General features: G+C 47.1%; 1 protein-coding gene and 1 long non-coding RNA gene across 3 annotated transcripts in view; both read right to left on the reverse strand.

The window, feature by feature from the left end:
• The window catches only part of PIK3C2B (phosphatidylinositol-4-phosphate 3-kinase catalytic subunit type 2 beta), an 86,416-nt gene extending 72,098 nt beyond the window's left edge, over nt 1-14,318 (reverse strand). Inside the window, exon 1 of one of the 2 annotated variants that reach the window (XM_083618106.1) lies at nt 13,954-14,318. The gene's annotated coding sequence lies outside the window, so the exon portion shown is untranslated. Of the gene's footprint in view, nt 1-13,877 lie in introns of both variants that reach the window. The other variant, XM_083618107.1, reaches the window with a different exon arrangement.
• The window catches only part of LOC310764401, a 468,487-nt gene that overhangs the window by 299,867 nt on the left and 151,409 nt on the right, over nt 1-17,211 (reverse strand). The window lies entirely within an intron of this gene.

The following is a 17,211-nucleotide window of genomic DNA, read 5'->3' on the forward strand; positions in this document are numbered from 1 at the left end:
CCGCCTCCAGATGTACTAGATCAGTGGTCTGCAAACTAAGGCCAATGGGTCCAATTGCCTTCAGGATCCAGTCCGCGGACTGTCCGTGGATTGGCGTGGGGATTCTGTTCGGGCTGCGCCATTCCATTCCCCCCCCCCACACACAAGCGGTGCCTCCTCCCTCCCTCCTCCTGGCTTCTCCCTGCCCTGCCTAGAGGAGGAAGGGGGCTGAGCTGGCTGAGCACCATTTTAAGGAGCCCCTCTCCGGAGCCAGCCCTTTTGCACTGCTTATCTTCCCTCCTTCTCCGCTGCCCTGGTGCTCCTGTGGGTCAGAGAGCAGAGCAGACAAGCTTGCTCTGCCTACCCACGAGAAGTAGTGGCAGCAGCGACAGCCCCTGGGAAGGTAAACGCAGCAGCTGGGGCTGGGGAGGAGGACTACTTGCCCCCCTCGCCTCTTCTTCCAGCTCCCGCCCCCCCAGTGCTGCTTCTCCGGACGGCCAAAAGGTCTGAGGAACAGTGGACGGGCCCACAGCTTAAAAAAATTGCCGACCCCTACACTAGATTCTCTCTTAGAAACTTCTCAAATCTGCCACAGAGAGGTGGGTATGGGTGGGTGTGCAGAAACTGAACTGTTGTCCAAAGGGAAAATTTGCATTTGCTGCTCTGCCCACGTTTGCACCATACTGCCCTTGGCAGGTTACACAGAAAGGAATGCAGCCCTCATATGAAAAGGCTTCTTACCCCAGGCTATACAGAGCGTTAGTCCCGCAACAGAGAAAACAGTTGATTTGCCACCTCTTTTCCATCAGGTCTTGATTAAAAACCTTACTAGCTCCATCTGCTCTGTTACAAGCAATGCATTAATCACATATTTTGCTTTGGATTATAGGAGGGTACCGGACAGGTGCAGAGAAAGGACTAGCACACCCAGAAAGAGCAGCAAAATCAGAAAGGGAAGCATCCCAGCTAACCTTGCCCTCCCAGTTTTCTGCTTACAACTGCAGGAAACCTCGTGCAAAGAGGCGGAACATGAAAGGAGAGCTGGAGGGGTGGGGAAGGCAACCCATCTGGTACGAGGGACATGTGCGTCTGCACACTTTAGGGCTCGCGCCAGCCCAAATGCGAACAGCCTGCGGCCCGTGCTCTTGTGTTTGCAGCAGCTGAGCACCACCTGCTCAGCTCTGGGGACAGACAAGGGAAGTCAAGCAGAAAGATTGTGCTAAAGTCCGTGGGAATTCAGAGCAGAGCCTGCCACCCTCCCCACCCCCCACCCCCAAATTAGGCAGCAAAAACTGCAGTGTGTGAAGATGGCTTTGCTGGCAGCTGAGCTGGGGAGTGGGGGACGGGGTGGGGGGATGTAGCAGAGGTTCCTCGCCCTGCAGAGGGAGCGGTGCACAGAGGTTCCCGGTGTGATGTGCAGAAAAACGGTAATTCAGAGGCAGTTGCTAATGTTTTACTCGTCTGGTAGGGCGTCAAGCTCCCAAGGTCATCGAAACAGAGCACACCCAAGGTTATCCAAACTGGAGAGCTGAAGGTTATACCTGCAAAGAGGAGACAGCTGTAGTTTTGCTTCCTCCAATAATGGGGAGAAGAGGGAATTGGAAGGTAGAAAGTGCCAGCTTTTGCAGCTTCCATTGCAATTCTTCCATTAACTCTTCCCTCACTTCCCAGGTCACCATACAGGCTTTCTGCCTGCATTCTTCTGCCCCCCTCTACAGGGAACTCAGGATCTGTGTCAGGGGCTGCTGCTGGTTCATGGGATGAAGGCTGAGCAGAGCAAAGGAAGGTCCGGTGGGATGGGGAAGAAAGACAAGCAATGGTTGGGGGAGAAGCAAGTTAAAGAGAGTTACCCTGCTGATAGGCAGATTTTGCCCAAGTTCTAAGCGTGCCTTGTAGGGTCCACTTAGGCGCCTGAAAAATTGCCTTGTGCTTAAAGCCTCCAAGGGGCTTTGCAGGCACCACCAATCAGATAAGGGCTGCAAAGCCCCTTTTGTGCAAGCCCCACTGCTACCTGATCCTCACCCGACATCATGAGAGGTCAGCTGTAGGGGAGGTGGGTGTGGCTTGGCAGAAACAGCTTTGTGGGCCAAATGGGAAGACCTCGTGTGCCTAAATAAGCCTGTCCCACTCTTTGAGGACACTGGTTGGCCCCATTTCTTAATTTTCATTTTAAAAAAGTAGAAGAAAACAGTGACAGAGATGTTAAGGGAAATGCACAGGCTGCATGCTTTTTCCTGACTCATAGGGAATAAGTCATCTTCTTACCTTTCAGCATTCTAGTCAAGGTGGGAACTCACTATTAAGAATAATGTGTAACTGAAAATGAAGAAGAGCTATTGTGTGGTTTGTTCGTTTTTTCTAATTGGCCAGAATCATAGAATCACAAAACTGTTGAGCTGGAAGAGACTGAGGGTTATCCAGTCCAACCCCCTGCAATGCAGGAATCTCTACTAAAGTATCCATGACAAATGACCATCCAACTTCTGCTTAAGAAGTTCCAAGGAAAGAATGTGATGCATTTTTAGCACTCATCTCCTGAACTCAGGAGTCCCTTGTAAGGTATGATACAGTTAGGTACCTTCCGCCAACCCCAAGTAGAGCTAAGAACACAATTTACTTTGGGGAAAATGGCACAGGTGAAGGAATTAAGTCTCTCCCCACTGTATAGGGACATTTTTAATTTTTAATGTTTTATTATGTTTTTATATATGTTGGAAGCCACCCAGAGTAGCTGGGGCAACTCAGTCCGATGGGCGAGGTAAAAATTATTATAATTATAATTATAAATGTCCCTATTTTCATTGGAAAAATTTTGGTGGGTAAGCACTGTTCCAATCAAAACCAGCACTCCATGGCTGTTTCTAACTTCAACATAATTGTGAAATCCTCTCATTCCTACATCCCCCCACCTTTTTTAAAAAAAACCCTAATGGAGCCCTTTCTCCATTCCTACCATTGTTCAACTTCAGTCCTCCATTCAATTTTATTTCCACTTACATATTTATAAGGCTACTCACTAGCATTGTCAGAAATATAATGATAAAACAGACTCTCATAAATTAACATTTTGCAGCATAGATATTTTCAAGCAGGGAAAGGAATATACCTAGCATATAAAGTGTTTCCAAACATTAAAATTGCAATTTTACAGAGTTTGGGAGAATGAAGTAAAGCTTTCACCTGGGGCCAAAACGAGCTTAAAGAAGGTGCCCAGCCAGCTTCCCTGGGATGCTACCACCAAGAATACCCACCCTATGATAAACATCTGCCTAGCTTCACTTGGCAGAGGCATTTAGAGGAGGTCCCCTGAAGATGTGGAAAGGTACAATGGGGGGGACACACTTTGAACTGGGCCCAGAAACAAGACTGGGAGACAGTACATGTGACTCCTCTTGCAGGGTAGCTACTTGCTAAGCAATGAGAAAGTCAGGCAGGCTTGGCCCAACAAGGTCAGAGGTTCAACCAGGGGCTTGCAATCTAGCTACGACTCACCCTTATTGTAGATGGAAGCACATCAGCTTGGCAAAACCACCATCGGGCTTCCAATTCAAATGATGATGTGAGACAGCAAGGTCAGAAGCAGCGTCTCAAAAATCCTGGCTCACCAATCTGTGAACCAACCCCCTCCTCCTGCTCCAGGCACAGCAACCCTGCCCCCAAAATGCTCTGGGCCTACCAAAGTCCTGGAATTAATTGCAAGGTAGGCTAGTTTTGACCTCTGACCTTCCCTGCTTTCTTGTTAATTTGTTCACCTGCCAGCTGAGGCCTACAGCGTGGCCTGATTCTGAAATAACTCACTGATTTCAGACCAGGGTAGACATGGTTCCCCAGAAAACCTAGCTCCTCGCCTTGCAAGGGCAAATTTCCAGTCTCTCACAGCTCCAGGAAAACAGGAAAACACTACATCTAGGCTGAGTAAGTTGAAATCAATTGGACACGTCGGTCATGATATGACTTAATTCCAACTATATCAAGAGCTTAACTAAGTCAGGTTCATTCCCGCCCAGGAAGTGAAATGAGGCGGCTGAATTGTCTTGATAAATTTGGCTTGTTTCTCATGGGCATTTGTTTCCAGCAGTCATACAGTCCAATGGGGCGGTTACTTCATGCCCCTTCCGGATGTACCTGCTGCAGTTTCAGTGCAGCGTTTCACTGCAGAAATACCGCATTATTCTGGTCCTCATTGGCATGTGCAGAGCTTTTAAGCTGCGGCCCATTCAGAAGAATTTGCCTTTGCTGCACTCTTAGACTCAGAGAAGAAAGGCAGGCGGAACAGATGAGAAAGGCCACTCTTCTCTCCTGGCATGAGCAAGCGGCCCGATCTCTTCCCCCCAAATTTTGTGGAAGTTTCGAGCCAGGAGCAAACACTAAGCAATTGGTAGAACGTACCCAATTAAGATGTTTGATTTGCATAATTAGCAAGCAATTTACATAATATGCAAATGAGGCTGCACAGATCTGGGACGTGTCCCTCTGCTGCTCAGGCCAAAGAGGCAGACCCCTGTCTCAAAAAAGCTCCTAGAATCACAGAACTGTAGAACTGGAAGATACCCCAGGGTCATCTAGTCCAACCCCCTGATATGCAGGAATCTGAACTAGATCGTACATGACAGACAGCCATCCAACCTCTGCTCAAAAACCTCCAAGGAAGGAGAGTCCACTGTCAAACAGCTCTTACCATCAGCAAGTTCTTCCTGGTGTTTATAAAGGTCAAGCCTTTTCACAAGCTTTTCTCTGGTCTACTGGCAGCACAGGAGACTCAGTAGTAACACACAGGCTGAACTCCACAGGTCCTGGGTTCAAGCTCCACTGCAGCTTTGAGTTCCCTTATTCCACAATAGATTTGGACAAGGCCACTTAACATCTCTTGCCTGCTGTTTTCCATATGTGAGTCGTGGATAAAGCTAATCAAGAGAATTAGCTCTCAGCCCAGAGTGGCCACGTGTCCTACTTTAAAAAGAACAATTCTCCACTCAAAGCCCGCCTCTGTTTGGTGGGATATCTAGATCACATCCAGTTTAAAGAAAAAGTACCCTATAAAGGCAGAGCAGTTGCCCATCAACAGGGAGACCTAGTCAGCTGACTGAGCAGGCCTGCAGGTCACCCTCCTCCTCACTATGGTAAGATATATTTAAATAATAGCAATTATTTCATGCATAAATATGCATGCCTATGCTCATACCTCAGTGCAGGGTTTCCAGCTGTTCTGCACTACAACTCCCATCATCCCTAGCTAGCAGGACCAGTGGTCAGGGCTGATGGGAATTGTAGTGCAAAAGCAGCTTGGAGACCCAAGTTTGGAGAACACTGCCTTAGTGCATTCTGTGCAACTCTGTGCCATCTTTTGCCCTGTTTTTGGTAAGGCAATTCCTCCTTTTGGGCAATGCCTAAGTGGCCAACCTATCATTACTTTACCATTTGGATAGAGATGTTCAGCTACATCCAGTCTGGGCCACATCCAATCCCCAAATAGTTCCCCCCCTCCATGATTAGGTCATACCTTTTTTTTGCTTTCTACTCCATTACTAAGATTTGTGTAAAACAATACATCTCCTTCATGGACCTGGTGCAGGCTGCCGCCCACCAAATCTGCTCTTGCCACAATGCACCAGCAAGTCTCCAGCACGAATTGGCACTGTTTGCCCTTTCGCTGCTGCAAGCCTCCCCATGGCTGCCCTTCTGGGTACTGTGTAAAACATTGTGTGTGTTTTCACTTGTACCAGAACAACAGTTGGAGGGTGTGTAGGTGTTATGAGGAATTCTTTCCAGGGGCAGCATTTGCTGCTATGCTAAGGAACAGGCTGCCAGAAAAGAATATGCCTTCGCAGTGTATCTGAATATGCAGGGCCGTCTTACCCACTAGGGTTAGTGGCGCCCTGCGGCACAGCACCCACCCATCAGGGGCGCCTAGCAGTGGGAGTCCGGGACTGACCAGTAACAGCTGCAAGGGCATGCTGGGTGGCAGTGGCAGCAGGTCTTCCTACGGCCAGCCGCGCTCTCTCGCTTCCTGCCTGGGAGAGGAGGCAGCGTCAGCGGTGTGCAAAGCTACGTGGCGCCCCTCTTCTTCCTGTCCACCCCGCGGCAGTAGCAGGACTGCTGAGGAAGCCCACGTGGCAAGCGAGCCTCGAGCTGCCCAGATCGGGGGTGGGAAGGAGCAGGAGGCGTGCCAAGAACATCACCCCCCGCCCCTTCCGTCAAGGAAAAAGGTGGAGGAGGGATTCATTCAGATTTGGGGCCGTGGGAGGGGAAAGCTGGGGGGACGCACTACCATTAGGACTCAGTTTGGAGGTAAGTTTGGATTCGAGAGTGTGCTCTCCATGCAGTTAGTGGTTAAAAACAAACACACACCAACAAAAAGTCCTTTAAAGACGGGGGCGGGTTTTAAGATCCTATTAGATTCAGCAGGGCTTACTCTCAGGTAAGTGCAGTTAGGGCTGCAGCCTTTGTGGCCCAAGTTTTGGGTCCTTTTTAGATTCAGGATGTCACTGCTTTACACCCACCCCCCACAATATTTGAAAACGTCGGCTTTGTACTTAAAACACAAATTGGCCAGGAACTTCATTCTCTGTGTCTTTATCAATTTATTTAAAGAAGAACAAACTGGTGATTGCTTTAACTTTTTGATATGTGGTGATTTGAATCATGAGGATGAATTAGAAGAACTGCTGAGTCTTGAATGAGTCTTGCTTTGGAACTGAGGACTTCATTAGATTTTCTTCTATTTTGTATAAGCGTGGTGTCAGCTCCCTAAAAAAAGGCCAACAACTATGGGGAACCTTTCCTAAAAAAGGTCAACAACTTTGGGGGTTCCCCCCCTTAAAAAAGGTCGACAACTCTAGGAAACAGGGGGGGGTGGAGGGATCTTTGCACCACGGCACCAGATATGCTTAAGACGGCCCTGTGAATATGGCATGCAAACCAAAGAAGTAGAGCTTGTGTGCTGTGTAGTATATGCTCTTCTTTTCCTCCTTGAGAACCAGCATGGCATAGTGGTTAGAGTGTCAGACTAGGACCTGGGAGAACAGGGTTCAAATTCCCATTTAGCCATGATAAAACTCACTGTGTAACCTTGGGCCAGTCATGGCCTCTCAGCCCAACCAACCTGACAAAGTTGCTGTAGGGATCAAATGAGAAGTGGGAGAAGCATGTATGCTACTTTGAACTCCTTGGAGGAAAAGGTAGGATGTAAATGCAATAAATAAATAAATGGATCACCAGCATTGCCAGGAGGCAATCAGAAGGAAGGATCTCATGAACTATTGGCATCATCATATATGGCCACCGATTTGCTGGTCCTTAAACTGAGCTCCTTTATCTCCACAAAGGCCAAAACTGGCATGTAACTAAGGCAGTAGATTGATCATGTTTAATAGCACAAATGGAGGTTCATATCACTGGTCTTTCCTCTTCACTTTATAACCAGATGATCCTATGCAGCCCACAGTCCTGCCTGAATTCTCTGAACACATCATCCCCCAGTATATACCTATAAGATGAACAGGTGCCATTTACTAAAAGGAGGAGAAATGTCATTTCAACCCTGTCTTGGTGCTGTGTTTTAGTGTTCTTTCCCTTATTTGAACAGAACTGGTCATAGTTGTGAAATATATAGTTTTCTTTTCTTACCATGGTGCAGTGCCCTACAGTCTGACTCCATAATTTTATTATTTATTATTATTTATATGCCACCCAACTGACTGAGTTGCCCCAGCCACTCTGAGCAGCTCCCAACAAAATACTATGCCATCTGTTTACATGTACACAGGCTGAGACCCTACCTGCCCGTGGACTGTCTCGACAGAGTTGTGCATGCTCTAGTTATCTCCCGCTTGGACTACTGCAACGCGCTCTACGTGGGGCTAACTTTGAAGGTGAACCGGAAACTGCAACTAATCCAGAATGCGGCAGCTAGACCGGTGACGGGAAGCAGCCGCCGAGACCACGTAACACCGGTCTTGAAAGACCTACATTGGCTCCCAGTACGTTTCTGAGCACAATTCAAAGTGTTGGTGCTGACCTTTAAAGCCCTAAACAGCCTTGGCCCAGTATACCTGAAGGAGTATCTCCACCCCCATCTTTCTGCCCGGACACTGAGGTCCAGCTCCGAGGTCCTTCTAGCAGTTCCCTCACTGCAAGAAGCGAAGTTACAGGGAACCAGGCAGAGGGCCTTCTCGGTAGTGGCGCCCGCCCTGTGGAACGCCTGCCCATCAGACGTCAAAGAAATAAACAACTATCTGATGATTATAAGACATCTGAAGGCAGCCATGTTTAGGGAAGTTTTTAATGACTGATGTTTTAATGTATTTTTAATATTTTGTTGGAAGCTGCCCAGAGTGGCTGGGGAAACCCAGCCAGATGGGCGGGGTAGAAATAATAATAATAATAATAATAATAATTATTATTATTATTATTATTATTATTATTATTATTATTATGTGACATCAATGGAATGCCTGATTTCTACCTTGAAAGGGCTTCAAAGTGAGCACACCGAACCGTTAAAAAGGGAAAGTGAGGGGTCATTGATAGAACTGTCATTCTGACGAGGTTGTTTTTGCACATCTATCAGGGTAAATTTATACTATATTTGAGGAGCGAGGCCTGCCTAAGCCTCATGCTCAGTTTCATTAGCATGACGGGGATGGCTCTAGACGGCTCACTCCCACCCCTACGTTGTATCCTTTCAGTCTTACATGCCTGTAGAAAGCAGAACAGATACCTAACAAAGGTACACATCTTGCCAGCATCTACTGCATAATTTCCCACATACTGTGCAGTTTCCATTTGCTTTGAAACCTGCTTGCTCTGTGCAACTGGCAAGTATCGCCACCAGGCCTGGAAGTTCTGAGGTGTGACGGACGTTGACTCATCTATGTTACTAGTGTTGAGCTAAGCAAATATCCCTGCAAGGTTTGCTGCTCTGCACAGCTATCTCTCTGCAACTATGCTACCTGGTGCAGCACTTCCTGAAGCCACGCCTAACAGTCAAATTCAGCACAACCTTTTGTTTCCGATGCAGAAGTTTCAGTTCTGCAGAACTGACCAGCTGTGCATATCAATGCACACGCGGCAGACGCATGCAGCTGCACCTCTGGGACAAAGACAGAAAAGGGGGCAGGTTTGCAGAGGAGTCCAAGATTAGGCACCCAGCTGCTTGGCAATGACCACCAAACTCTGGGTTTGTACAAAAATATACGCACTCAAATAACAAGCATTTTCCATCTGAGTACATTTGTTCCACCTTCTGCGCAATCCTGAAAATCTGGTTCTTTAACTATGAGGAGGCAAAAGAACAGGCGCATTTGAATACATGTAAATGTTACCTGTTATAACCTAGAGGAGGTGTGACTGCATCAGGGCATGGCTATCAGCAGCACTGTATCCCAGTTTCTCTGATAACTGCTGGAGGCCTTTTGCGTTAAGATGTTCAAACACTTCTGATATTTAAAACATCATCTTCCTGCAGAGATTAACGGACTTCGGTGCTTCAGTGTTATGGTTCCCATTCCCAAGTCTCTCTCTGGATGCTGAGTCACTGGATTTCTGTATATGATCATGGCCAGCATCTAACTAGATTGTCCCTGACCTCATGGGAAGTTTAAGATAGTACTGAGCTGTAGGAAAAGGCAAAGGTAAAGGATCCCTGACAGTTAAGTCCAGTCGCGAATGACTCTGGGGTTGTGGTGCTCATCTCACTTTACTGGCCGAGGGAGCCGACGTTTGTCCGCAGACAGTTTTTCCGGGTCATGTGGTCAGCATGACTAAGCTGCTTCTGGCGAACCAGAGCAGCACACGGAAATGCCGTTTACCTTCCCGCCAGAGTGGTACCTATTTATCTACGTGCACTTTGACGTGCTTTCGAACTGCTAGGTGGGCAGGAGCTGGGACAGAGAAACGGGAGCTCACCCCGTCACAGGGATTCGAATTGCTGACCTTCCAATTGGCAAGCCCAAGAGGCTCAGTGGTTTAGACCACAGCGCCACCCGCGTCCCCGAGTTGTAGTGGTTGTGTGCAAAGTCACAGTTGTGTGAGTTGGCTCCAAATCCAAGGCAACATCCTAACTGGAATGCCCATCTTTCCTTGGCGTAGCCTTCCTTGGCTGCATCAGCGCAGCCATATCCTTCCAACCATCACCTAAACCTGCCTTCCCAAATCGGGTGCCCTCTAGATGTTTTGGACTACAGCTTCCATCAATCACATCCAGCATGGTCAGTGGTTGGGGATTATGGGAGTTGTGGCCTGGAACATCTGGAGGCACCACAGATTAGGGAAAAGGCTGACCTAAACGCATGACATTCATAACAGGCAGCATGATGGAGCCAAAGTAAGTTTCCTTGAGAGGTAATACAGCAAGACGACAGGAGGTTATGCACCTTGCACATAGTCTCTCTCAACTCACTTTCTGAATCACTAGAAGGCTGGGTTGTCAAGTCCTGCCCTAAAGTGACACACTCCTGTGTTTTGCAAACGCAGGTCCTGATTCAGCCATAAACATACTTTCAGGCTGCAGGAAATAAGGCCTAGTGAAAATAAAGACACCCAAGGCCGGGGTGGGTGGGAGAGAGAGTAGGTGGAATATCAGCCGTCACATGAGAAGCAGGGCTTTACCCTTTCATATGCCTTCTCTTCCCTCTGACTTTTTATAAATGAGTGAATTGTAAATCTTTGCAGTGTCCCTCAGGCAGTGCCTCCCAGAGCCTACGCTGAGCCCAATGTCAGATTCATTTCTGGGTAATACTTCTGAGGAAATACCCTACATTAGGAAAATTAGGTCATAGGTTCCATCCCACCCTACCCTACTAAGAAATCCTTAGCTTCATTCTTTCACTGATGCTCCATTTCTGCCATTCCTGTTGTCATGCTGAGCACCCCACTTTGATTCACAGGCTGCTAGAGCAGGTACTAGAAGCACCACAAGCAGACACTTTTCCTCTGGGGAAGAAAGGATGGCATTTGCCTGCGTACATTATCTAAAGTAGGTCTTATTTGGCAAATTATAGCTGGAGCAGCTGTGGACCTCCTTCACTGCCATCAGATTAAGCACATGGGAATCTGTCTCATACAGAGACGGAGCACCAGTCTGTATAACTCAGTATTATCTACTGATTGGCAGGGGTTATCTATGGGCTCCAGACAAGCTTTCAAAGCCCAATCAGGAGAGGATGGGGTTTCAACCTGGAACCTTTTGCATGTGCTCCACCATCGCGGTACAACCCTTGCTCAAAGTACCCAAAGCGCGAGTGTAATATGAGCAGAACTACAACTCTGTGGAAGAGCTTTGAAGGCAGGAGGTCCCAGGTTTAATTGCTGGTGACTTTCAGTCAGGCTGGAAAAAAGGACTTCTACCTGAAACCCTGGAGAACTGCTGCCAGTTAGTGCAGACGACACTGCGTGAGATGGATCAATATTCTGACTTGATATAAAGCAGCTACCTGCATTGCACCATGCAGAATATAAGTGCTTTATCATCATTCTATTAATTAATCATTTTATTTGTATGCCGCCTTTCCATAGTTAAAATGCTCAAGGCAGCTTACAACATGAAAAAAATGTGCATAATGACAAACATAACGAAAGTAGTCATAAGCAATAAATTAAAACTCATCAAAAAGTAAACAACCAAATTGAACATTTTCCACAGAAATCTAAAAAGATACTGATTTTTTTTTTGTATCTTTATTTTTATATCAACAACAACCCCTCTCCCAACAAAACCCCGGAAACAACACCCCGGTGCAAGAGTCTGTTCCTCTGGTCTGTGGCCCCCCTGCACTCTGGATCTGCTCATTTCTTAAGAACTTAGAAAACTACTTTCCATCACCTTCAGGCCACTGGTTCCTTTTGCTCACTATTGTACACACTGGCAGCAGTTTTCATTCTAGGGAGCCAGCAATGTATACTTTGTACAACATATTTCCATCTCAATCCGCAAAGGCATGGAGCTTTAATGATTGCTATCCTGGCCTTGGAATGCGTTTCAGCTTTCCTCCTGGGAACAACGCATGCAAATGTTCAGCCTGATCCGAACCACGCTCTGTATTTTGTTTCACACAAATCCATGGTAATGCAGCTAATGAGCCCTGACCAGGACAGCCTTGCTAGCTGGGCTAGACATCCTCCCTTGCCAATCAGATTTCAGTGCAGATAAATCTCCGCTGGTGGGCATTAAAATGGAATATATATATATGCATGGATGCTAGTGCTACTGGCTTTCTCTAAAGATTGCTGAAAATCAATAGCAAAGCTTCTAGTTATTCCAACAGCCCTGTCAGGAACGGACTTGTTGCATTTGGTGAGATTACATCTATGCTTAAAGGAAAGCGTACCTGTGACATAAAAGGCCTAAGAAGCAGGAAACTATATGGCATACTATAACACAATCACAGTGTGGCCATTGATTCATTTTAAGCCAATATCAAATCAACACATAGCAAACTTGTTTTGCTGTGAAGGGATCATATCCCTGTCTATCGCCACTACAAGGAGGGAGAGTCTAAGAAGCACATATGTAAACATTGCTCCAGTTTGGCACCTGAGAAGGCAGCATGTCTCACTGTCCAAGGTTTCTAAAGTTACAACTGGTGTGCAATTTTATAACTTGTGGATTCCTTTTTATCGCAAGTAAAGGAAATGGCTTTCTACTATTACCCATTTCAGTGCAAGATTATGGTCTTTCCCACCAAACGGTTGAACACATCCACTTTTCCAAATCCAGTTTTATCATTTGCTTTTTATTTTATGTTTAGCATTTATGTTGCTTGGGCGGAGGAGGGACACTGACAGCACAGTTGGCACAAAGGAAAAACAACCCAAAGCCTGATTAAAAAAAATCCCCACAACACTATTTTTCTTAGTAGGTCAATGGCTCTTCCCCCCTCCATGCATTCCTAAAAAGAAAAACAGGGATGACCCTCTAATTAAGGATTCTGCTCCCCCACTCATCACTTTAACCAGGATTATAGTAAGAACCCTATAAATTACATATAAAGCAGTCTACACACGGGAATCATAAGCTCCTTACGTTTTCCTAAATGCAAGAGCCAGGCCTTAAAAATACATATTCATGACACAGATAGTAGTCATAATTCTAATACTAGACAAAGGAATAATGGTGCTAACATTGCTGCTGGCTCCTGGAATCGATTATCCCAAGGGATGGATTATTATTATTATTATTGATCCCAGGAATTTTTCAGAAACCAACCAACATAAATGGAACAGAGCCCCAACCTTGTATTCTCGCTCAAGCTTGGGCAATTCTTGTCCATTCCTCGGAGAGTTATTAGGGGGCGGGGAAGAGAAAGAAGAGGAATTGTAGTATTACAACTTTCAGAAAAGTCAGCGATCCATCGTGCCCCGTCAGCTTGGAGAAGTTTGCCCAGAAAGTGAGATTCTGCTGCCCATGTCCGAGGTACTGGATTTATCCCTCTTACGCGACCCCCCGCCCCACCAACCCTCCGGCACCGCGCCCCTTTTGCGGTCCGTTCTCCCCGCTTTTTGCTTTGCCCAAAAGCTCTGCGCTTTGTAAGAGGGAGGAACGCAAAGCGAGCAGGCATTTGCAAGGAGATCCGAGCACATGTGGTTCAAGCTATACGGGTGGGGAGAGAAAGGCCAACCCCAAGGGAAAGATTAAAGTAAAGCCAGCTTTAGCTTTTAAGAGAGAGAGATCGCTGCAACTGGGGAAGAGATTATTGGAGGAACTGAGCAGGATCCCGCTCCCGAAGCATTCCTCTGCAAGCTAGGCTCAGCCTCCATGCGCGCAACCTGCTCGCCAAGGCTTGCTGCGCCTGCTGCACTGCATCCAAGGCTGGGACTGCAGTGGAAGCGGCTTCCCTGCACAAGCTCCCTCCCTTCCCGATTTCCATGTTGCGAAAGGGAGAACTGGTTGGTTTCCAAACCTGGGTCTCGCACATCTCCTCTGCCGGTGCCTCCCTAAGTCCATTTCGCAAACGCCTCCTCCTGCTCCAAGCTTACCTGGTGTCTGCCCAGCGATTTCCTGGTCTGTTGCTGCCGTTTCCAAGCGATCGTCTTTTCCCTGCGCGCCTCCCTCCCTCTCCTCTCTCTCTCTCTCTTCCACAATGCCTTTTCCTTTCCCCCCTTTCCTCCTCCTCCTCCGCCTCCTCCTGTGGTAATTCCAGGATAGCTCCTCGGGGCGATCTGCTAATCCTCGTGCATCTGGCATTAAAATCCAAGCAGCAGCTCCGGGAACGGGTCTCTTCTTCCGAGGGGAGCTGGCGAGCGAAAGCGGCGAGCTGCAGATTCCCAGCACAGCCAAGCTAGGCGGGCGATGCGAGCGAGCGAGACAATGGAGACGAGAGGCGCCGCAAAGGCGCGCGCCATCTCCTGGAGACCTCGCGCACGGCCGCCGTGAACCCTGGCGCTTTAAAAAGGGCTCCGGCTGCTTTCTGGACTTTTGTGGAGGAGCCGAAGGCATATGATCGTGTCCGCCTTTCTGCAGAAGCTCATCCGCTGGAGTTTGATGCTGCATTGCGCGCGGGGGAACCGACAGGCCCCTTTGCATTTCACACGGCAAAGTTGTTTGCTCCTCTTCTCGTCTCCGAGTCCAAGGAAGGTGCCAGGCCCCAGGCAGCGGCGCCAAGACTCGCCATATCTGCAGTTCTTGCATACATGCATGCAAAAATAAATTACGGTTAAGATGTTTCTGTTTCCTGCTGGGGACACGATCCAAGAAGTTTTGTGGAAGGCCCAGTTGAAATGATTAGGAGACCAGCAACAGCTCAAAATATTTAAAAAGGAAAGGGCAACTTCATCTCATTTCTTCAAAATGTCACTGTTTTGGGGTGGGATTCAGTCATATCTTCTTCTTCTTGTTGTTGTTTAGTCTTTTAGTCGTGTCCGACTCTTCGTGACCCCATGGACCAGAGCACGCCAGGCACTTCTGTCTTCCACTGCCTCCCGCAGTTTGGTCAAACTCATGCTGGTAGCTTCAAGAAAACTATCCAGCCATCTCGTCCTGTGCCATCCCCTTCTCCTTGTGCCCTCCATCTTTCCCAACATCAGGGTCTTTTCCAGGGAGTCTTCTCATGAGGTGGCCAAAGTATTGGAGTCTCAGCTTAATGATCTGTCCTTCCAGTGAGCACTCAGGGCTCACTTAAGAATGGATAGGTTTGATCTTCTTGGGACTCTCAAGAGTCTCCTCCAGCACCATAATTCAAAAGCATCAATTCTTCAGCGATCAGCCTTCTTTATGGTCCAGCTCTCACTTCCATACATCACTACTGGGAAAACCATAGCTTTAACTATACGGACCTTCAATTCAGGTTGCACAATTTAAGTCAATTTGGAGCTCTTGCACAACAAGCCCACTTCTCCACCCACTAAAAACCCTTTGGACATTTTGCAGTAAGGAAAATGATTGGAAAGTCAGAGGTAACATTTGTTTAACACAGCGTTGCCTAACCTCGCCAACACATCCAAATCAATTCTCATTAAACAAGTCCTCTCATTACTGGGCCGTTGTATTTCCTTTTGCTGATGGTAATTACATGATTGGTCCTAGTTAACGAGAAGTTGGATGGAAGATTTTGCTTTTCCTATAATAGTATGAAGAGTAAGATTCCGAAACAGGCTTCTGGTAGATGTTTACAGACATTGAGAGGCCCCAAATGACAATTCTGGAAGGTAGTTGGGGTAGCCCTATTGTACTTTGAAGACAAACATATTTACTGTGGCATAAGCTTTTGTGGGCCTGAGACCACTTCATCAGAATGGTGATGATTTTTTAGTTTGCATCAAGACCCGAGTTGAACGAAGCTGGCCATATCCCAGATACGGGAGTGACTTGCGCTAGAGCACTAGCAACACTGACGTGTTTCAAACAAAACCTAGTAAATAATACAGTAATAAGCCTACTCCCTACAACAGACATCACCAAATGGATTATGATGTTCTTTGGTACCCAAGCTTTAAAGCCCTACTATTACACACAGAAATCTGCTTCTGGTTCCATAACCCTATTTCTTAATTTCAGTAGCCAAATTTAACAAATAAAAATATTGCTGCTGAGATTCATTTACTTCTCTTCTTCCGATCACAGGCTTTAAATGGATAAAAGGAGTTGACCTTTGGTCCTGAAACGGCCAAGCCTCCTCAAAACAAGAGGTAAGAAGAGCTCTGCTGGATGCGTCCAAATGCCTATCTAAACTGGCATTCTGTTCTGGTGGTGGCCAACCGGATACCCATGGGAAGCCCACAATCAGGACACATGTGCAATATCACTCTCTCCAGCTCATGCTCTCTGGCAACTGGCCTTCAGAGAAATTTAGGGGGTGCATCCCGAGGACAGCAGCTGCCACGCTGAACAGAACAGAGTTAGTGCTAGTTTTGCATTAACGAAAGGTTATTGATGTGAAACTAACCCTAAAGGAGCATTAACTTTGTTTGGCGATTGTGCGCAGCAGCAGAACATAACCCCACACATTAACAAAAATGAATATTTTCAAGTACAAGGAAGGGCAAAGGGACAGAAGCAGGCAATGTTGCAACCCCAGATAGGGAGTGCAGCGGAGAGCGGCATTGCTTTGCAGAACCTTGGTGGGAACTAACTTGCCTATCTCTGCCTGCTTCTGCCCCATTGCACATCCTTTCTGAGAAATCACATCCTTTCCCTGCCTTATCGCTGTAAGGATAGGGGTCTTTTAGGTTATATTTGCATCAAAGTGCATGTGTGTTCTCAATCAGAGTTTTTTCTTTCTTTTTTTGAGGTAAAGAACAGGAAAGGCTCCCCGCCCTGTGGCAATCACACAGGGTTCCCGGACGTTTCACTATCTATTGATCCCTGTGTCACCACTTTATTTCTCGCTGGGTTTATTTCTCACAACCCAGGCCCTACCTCGCACAATACTGAGTCCAGTCAGGATTAAATTGAAACGTAAACTTTTGTTTATTTATTACAGTTTAACAAGTGTGTGGTTTCATAAACAGTATCAGTCAATTACATTCATGGGGTGCCTATCCAGACCTATAACTTTTGCTACCTGCTCTCACTCACTAAACCACCTCTCAGATATTTACTTTTCTGCCTAGCCCCTAACTGTTCCTGACTCAGCCTATTTCGCTACACTAACTCAACCTATCCACAAACCGTATCTCAACTGTATCTCCCACTCCAACCAACCACCCAATTCCCAACGAACTCCCCAACGAACACACCCCTTTGCCCCTCCCAGAGCTGGTTTTATAGTCCCTCTGACTCCACCCCCCTGGGTTCTG

This window comes from Podarcis filfolensis (assembly GCF_964270895.1).
Source record: "Podarcis filfolensis genome assembly, chromosome: 6".
Classification (NCBI taxonomy): domain Eukaryota; kingdom Metazoa; phylum Chordata; class Lepidosauria; order Squamata; family Lacertidae; genus Podarcis; species Podarcis filfolensis.